The 7,500-nt window shown below is 47.4% G+C and overlaps 1 pseudogene; it reads right to left on the bottom strand.

Moving 5' to 3' along the window:
• Positions 1–4,985: 4,985 nt before the first annotated feature.
• LOC129251637 (large subunit ribosomal RNA) overlaps positions 4,986–7,500 on the bottom strand; it is a 2,777-nt pseudogene continuing 262 nt past the window's right edge.

The following is a 7,500-nucleotide window of genomic DNA, read 5'->3' as shown; positions in this document are numbered from 1 at the left end:
TAACAGGTCAAGAGGAGGCGCACCTAACAACACTTGCAACGCATCCGTACTCACTGTACGGCATACAGGCAAACAGGCAAGCAACATAATGCGCTGGCACGCCATCAGATGACGTTTGCCAACCGACTTTAAAGCCCATTCGTACCATATAGCGGCACCATAAGTGGCACAGGCCACAAATAGGCCCCGATATACGGTACGAACCGCACGCCGGCTAAGACCCCAGTCAAATCTGACAACGCGACGCACTTGCCCAACGATTGCCTGCAGCCGCTCCCTCAACGAAACTAAGTGTGGAGTAAAACACATCCTTTCACTCATAGTTACCCCCAGGTATTTGACTTGCGTCACATACCTAATACCTATCCCATTCAAACGTACAATCGGTGGACGACTCGGGGACAATCTGCCCTTAAGCAGCATTGTCACCGTTTTGTCCATCGATATGTCCACTCCCACATCTACCCCCCAATTGTGGGTAAATGTAAGGAGCTGCCCCCCCACTCGCTCTAGTTCCTCACGCGAACGACCCTCAACCAAAATGAGAAGGTCGTCCGCATACGCACAGTGTTTACAGAGTGGCTCTAACTGCCGAAGCAGGGAGTCCATCATGAGGTTCCAAATGAAGGGACCACAGACGGATCCCTGCGGACAGCCTCGCTCCACCCCAATCTCCACACTCCCGCCCACTCCTACCATGGATGCTTTTCTGTCCGAAAAATAACTCCGCCATAGAGTAATTTCCGGACAGCCAAGCTCCTCTAATCTCTGCAACACACGATCCCAGCGCAAGTGATCAAATGCCCCCTTAAAGTCAATAAATATGCCAAGGACATATTTATTGACGTTTTCCCTAACTACACTCTGAACATACAACCACGCATCCTCTATACCACGTCTTTTCCTAAACCCATACTGCCTATCCGACCTAACACCCCGAGTTAGCTCCTGAAGCCGCTCAACCATAACCCTTTCCAGCACTTTTCCAAGCACCGGAAGGAGGCTGATACCACGATAAGATCGAGGATCGCTCCTGATCTTATCGGGCGACTTCAAGAGTGCAACGACCCTAGCAATTTTCCACTCGCGTGGAAAATATCCCTCCCATATGCATTTATCATAAATGGCCTCCAAATATTCCGGAATGAACTTCCACAAGCATTTGCACATCTCTCCGTTCAAACCATCGAAACCTGGAGACCTTTTAGACCTGACCAGGCCAAATGCATAATCCAACTCCTCAGCTTCTATTGGAGGGACAGGCACCTCTTGTGCAGGAGGAACCTGAACCTCAGCCCTGGGAAAAAACTCGCCTAACAGAACATTGGCACACTCTCTCCACGTCGATAATACAGTATCACCTACGCGAAGAGAGCTAGCCATCTCATTTCGACGACCCCGACAGATCCTATAGACCTGTCCCCAAGGGTCGTCCCTATTTTCCCCCACAAATCTCCTCCACTCTTCCTCCTTCACTCTCACAAGCATCTTCTTATATTCTTTCATCCCTACGCTAAATTGATACTTGAGCTGAGACAGATTCTCCGAATTGGTCCGCCTGCCGCGTTGAAACAAACGCCTCAAGCGTCGGACAGACCTCCTCTTTGAATTTAGCTCACTCGTCCACCATTTCACACCTTTCATTCTCACAGCCCTAGCTTTCCTAAACAATAAGTCATTCACACCCCAGACACATTCATATAGACGAGCAATTTGCTCGTCAACCCCCAATTCCTCAAACTCCCTAAGCGGTATATCCAATACCGCTTCCCTAACAGTATGTCCATATCGGTTCCAGTCGGTACACGAGGTACGCCATCGCCTCAATGGACTCCCCCCTTCTAGCTGCGGGGTACGGGGAGTAACCATAATTTGTATTAAATTATGGTCACTAATTCCCCAACCCCCCCTAACACTCCATTTACACTCGAACCTACCCGCTGCTGCGTCATTCATGAGCGTCACGTCAATGTCACTCACACCTCTAGGCCCCTCAAACGTATACCATACGCTTGGTTCGTTTGCTACAAGAAGGTTATTCGCCACAACCCACTCGCTCATAACCTCACCCCGAGTGTGGCTCCGATATCCAGCAGTATGCCTGGATACCTTGCTGAACCACATCGGGGAGGTAGCATTCGCGTCAAGACACACGATGGCAGGAATGCTACTCTCAAGTAGTAGCACCGCATCAATGTATCTTAAGTAGGGCTCTAGAGGCTCGTCAGACTTGCAGTACAAGCTGACGACATTCATTCTGCCGAATTCCCCCTCGACACACACACATACTCCCCACTGTGATGAGTCAACTACTACACAAGAGTAGCTTGGCTCACACACAGCTACTGCGGCCTTGACTCCAAGGTCCGTAAAGACCCTGAAGCCCCCAGGAAGGCCTCTCACCACCCCATTGGTGGAGTATGGTTCCTGGAGCAAAGCAATGCCGCAGCCCCCCTCCGACATACACGCCCCCAATTCACACATCACGGCATATGACCCCTGACAGTTCAGTTGATATAGTTCAACCATCAATGTCTAGCGTTCGCACGGGCAACAATGGCACAGTACACCGGGCAGACAGTGGACATCATTAGATGTCCGGCTGGCTTGCCCTTAAATGCACAGTTGCGACAATGCGGGGCATTGCCACAACCTGCACTCCTGTGCCCTTCCTGCCCGCACCTACGGCAGACATCCTTCTTGGCTCTGCACTCTGCCACCCTGTGATCAAAGCCCATGCATCGGAAGCAGCCGGGCGTCAGTTGGTCCAGCCGTACCCGGAAGGAAAACCACTTTATGTAGCAACGACCCGCTTCCACGAGGGCGGACATTAACATGTCCGTACCCTCAAGGACCACGTTCGTCACCCCATCAGGGCTGACCTTCCAAGGACGGCTGACCATTCTCACGTCCTTCTCACGGCACCCAGGGCTGAACTCCTTGAGGTTCAACCGGAACAACTCTCCCATGAAATCTTCAGGGGAGATCTCCGTGTGGACCCCCTGGACCACAACCCTAGGCCCCAGCTTCCGATGTATGCTCACATCGAGCCCTACCTCGGAAAACTTGGCATTTTTCGCCAAGTTATCCCTCTCAGCAACGGATGGGGTGCGAATAATCGCACCTCCATCCTTCAGCGGGCGCACCTCGTGCACCCTTACCCCCATGGAAGGCCCTACCTCCTTCACCACTTTCTTTATAACCTCCTTGGATGTAGTGGCGGTTTTACCCCTCACTACTACCGACCAGGTCTCAACTGGCTTGGGCACCGGCAACGCGGGCAACACAGGCGCAGGCGCCTGAGGTGCCGGCATCATCGCTGCACCAGCCAGCGCAGCTCCAGCCGTCCTCCGAGGTGCTTCCTCCCTACTTGTCTTTGTGGCTTCTAACCGCCCACGAAGATGGGCGATCTCCGCCACCATCTCCACAAAAAGCTCCTCGAACTCCAAGGAGTATCCCAGGAGGTCCTTAGCTAAACTCTTCGGGACGCCGTCCATGTCTATGACGGCTCCACTAAAGGCCGTCACAATGGACTTGAAGCGCCCCATAAACTGCGCCCCAACTTTCTTGCGTTCGGCATCCCCACCGATCGCACCCAAACCTTTCAGGGAAGCACCCAATTCCCCACGGATTTCCTCCAAACGCTTCCCTGCGGGACCTAATTTTTCCCCCGTCTTCCGCCCCTTGCGCCCACTCCCTATCTTTCCGCTTTCGGAACCACCCTCGCTTCCACTCACCTTTTCAGGTACCCTTAGGGTTACCTTCTCCACCGGAACCGCTGTACCTCCAGCGGTCTTCTTCTTAGTACGGGGAGGAGACCGCAAAATCACCTCCTCCTCTCCGGACGTCGTCTCGTCCATTGCAGACGATGGCACCGCCGAAACGCTTGGAAGAGGGGTGTTCGCCCTCTTCCTCACTCCTTCTAATTTGGGCATTGCCCAACGCTTCACCACTAAGGTTGCCGAATTCGCCGGATAAAGGCCTCCCGAGCAACAACAAAAACTGGGTCCCTTTTGGGCGACGGCAACTACTGCACGGCAGGAATGAGCCCCGCACAGGTACGCACACAGCGGCTGCACCTATCGGCGAGCCAAAGCAAAGCGCGAGGGCGTAGCCCACAGCGCCAACCAAAGGTCTGGCAAAGGCCACCACCAATGCCTTGCCGGACGGAACACTGTTCCCCGAACAAGGACGGGTCGACCGAGGTGGAGCTAACGCCGAGCTCGACCGCAGGCAAAACGCAGCACGCTCTGTTCGCGGCACCTGCACAAAGTATTCAACCTTGGCGCAGTACTTAACCCACGCACAAAAGGGGACGCCCTTTTTACTGTTGCCAAATATGGCAATATAGCGGCACGACAGACCTAGTGTACGCCCGCACTGTACACCCACACCGAATGTAACGGCACGCGCCAAAAGACCACGCCAGAATTAGCGGCACACAAAAATTGTAAACACCTTGGTATAGCGGCACTCACTTGAGCGTCCCACAATATACCAACAAGGTACACTTGTACACAAAGTACAGCCACGCGAACAGTGGCGTCACCAGCACAAACCGTAGTCACCTGAGCAATTGCTCGTAAACAATGCACCGCTATGGTACAGCTACGCACAACACACCACGCCGAAAAACAACGGCACGCCCGCAAAAGTTGTAAACAACTTAATGGAAAATTTCCAACGCTGTATCTAGCAGCACTCACAAACACGCACTCTGTGTCTATAGCACGGAGTATATTGGCACTCACTGGAGTGTCCAACAACACTACCGTACGGCACTTTCAATTATTCGTAAACACTGTACAGCTACTACAAAGTAGCGTCACTCGGACAACGGCACTCACTAGCGCAATAAATTGTAAACACTGTACCGCAATAGTACAGCCACAACAATATAAGCGTCACTCGCACAACTATAACACTACCGGTTATCACACGCGGATATAGCACACAGGCACACAGCGAAATCGCAAAAATAGCACACAGCGCACGGCACGTCCGTTCAGCTCAGCAGTCACACTGCGAATGAGTAGATAGGGACAGTAGGAATCTCGTTAATCCATTCATGCGCGTCACTAATTAGATGACGAGGCATTTGGCTACCTTAAGAGAGTCATAGTTACTCCCGCCGTTTACCCGCGCTTACTTGAATTTCTTCACTTTGACATTCAGAGCACTGGGCAGAAATCACATTGTGTCAACACCCGTTAGGGCCATCACAATGCTTTGTTTTAATTAGACAGTCGGATTCCCCAAGTCCGTGCCAGTTCTGAATTGATTGTTAATTGATAATCGTTATAATTTAAAAGGAATATATATCGAATGATATAATTCCTTAAAAATTTTAGCAAGAAAGTTCCACAATTGGCTACGTAACTACTATCCGGGGAACAAGAATCGTAATTCTCTATTTACCCAGAACGAGTACATAAACCATGGTATTGCTTCCCAATCAAGCCCGACTATCTCAATCTTCAGAGCCAATCCTTATCCCGAAGTTACGGATCTAATTTGCCGACTTCCCTTACCTACATTATTCTATCGACTAGAGACTCTTCACCTTGGAGACCAGCTGCGGATATTGGTACGGCCTGTTGAGAAGTTTGCGTGACCCCACCATAAATTTTCAAGGTCCGAGGAGAAAATATCGACACAACAGTAAATGTCATGCTCTTCTAGTCCATCTACCATATCTCTCTTCGAAAGACTTCCATGGTAGTACGACTATAAAACAGAAAAGAAAACTCTTCCGATATCTCTCGACGGCTTCTTTATGGTCGTTCCTGTTGCCAGGATGAGCACAAGGCCCATTTTTAATAACAAACGGATACTCAACAGGTTACGGAATTGGAACCGTATTCCCTTTCGTTCAAAATAATTCAAGTATTTTAATTATTTTTAAATATATTTTTATTAATATTTTTTTTTATTAAAAACTTGAAAATTTTCGGCTTTCGCCTTGAACTTAGGACCGACTAACTCGTGATCAACCACTGTTCACACGAAACCCTTCTCCACTTCAGTCCTCCAAGGTCTCATTCGATTATTTGCTACTACCACCAAGATCTGTACCAATAGCGGCTCCATGCAGGCTTACGCCAAACACTTCTAAGCACACTATTGTACCCTCCTACTCACTAAAGTTTCAAAATTTATAAATCAATCGAAATTGTTTTATAAATCATCTACTTTAGCGGTAATGTATAGGTATACAACTTAAGCGCCATCCATTTTAAGGGCTAGTTGCTTCGGCAGGTGAGTTGTTACACACTCCTTAGCGGATTACGACTTCCATGTCCACCGTCCTGCTGTTTTAAGCAACCAACGCCTTTCATGGTATCTGCATGAGTTGTTAATTTAGGCACCGTAACATTACGTTTGGTTCATCCCACAGCGCCAGTTCTGCTTACCAAAAGTGGCCCACTGGGCACATTATATCATAACCTCAACCTTCATATCAAGAAAGGTGAGGTTCTTACCCATTTAAAGTTTGAGAATAGGTTAAAATCGTTTCGACCCTAAGGCCTCTAATCATTCGCTTTACCAGATAAGATTATTTTATATAATTTTTAAATGCACCAGCTATCCTGAGGGAAACTTCGGAGGGAACCAGCTACTAGATGGTTCGATTGGTCTTTCGCCCCTATACTCAATTCTGACAATCGATTTGCACGTCAGAACTGTTTCGGTCTTCCATCAGGGTTTCCCCTGACTTCAACCTGATCAAGTATAGTTCACCATCTTTCGGGTCACAGCATATATGCTCAAGGTACGCTCCAGTTAGAGGTATAAATAATAATAAATTATCATTATACATAACTATATGGAACGCCCCGGGATTGAATTAATTGACTATTTATTAAAAAATAGACTAAAAATTAATCCCATTATATTTAAGTTAAGTTAATTATGCCATTAAGTTTAATATAACTCAATGACTTGCACATATGTTAGACTCCTTGGTCCGTGTTTCAAGACGGGTCCCGAAGGTATCCTGAATCTTTCGCATTGTTAATCATATAAATGCATACAAATAAATATTAATATCATAGATATTAAATTTTTTGTAAAATTCAAAAAATGAATTTTAGCATTATATATAATAAAATCTATCAACACTTTATCAAATCATTAGTATTTATTTTATGTTAATATGCTTAAAAAGCAAATTAATTTAAATAAACTTAATATCACCAATGATCTTTTGATAAATACTTTATTATGTTAATAGATTACAATGTCCTTATATGAAAAAAATGCACATTATTTTTTTAATTATTTAATGATGAATTTTTCATAATGGATATTCAGGTTCATCGGGCTTAACCTCTAAGCAGTTTCACGTACTATTTAACTCTCTATTCAGAGTTCTTTTCAACTTTCCCTCACGGTACTTGTTTACTATCGGTCTCATGGTTATATTTAGTTTTAGATGGAGTTTACCACCCACTTAGTGCTGCACTATCAAGCAACACGACTCTTTGGAAATATCTTTCT

This window comes from Anastrepha obliqua, unplaced genomic scaffold, assembly GCF_027943255.1.
Source record: "Anastrepha obliqua isolate idAnaObli1 unplaced genomic scaffold, idAnaObli1_1.0 ptg000059l, whole genome shotgun sequence".
Classification (NCBI taxonomy): Eukaryota; Metazoa; Arthropoda; class Insecta; order Diptera; family Tephritidae; genus Anastrepha; species Anastrepha obliqua.
This window is presented reverse-complemented; position numbering and strand designations above follow the sequence as displayed.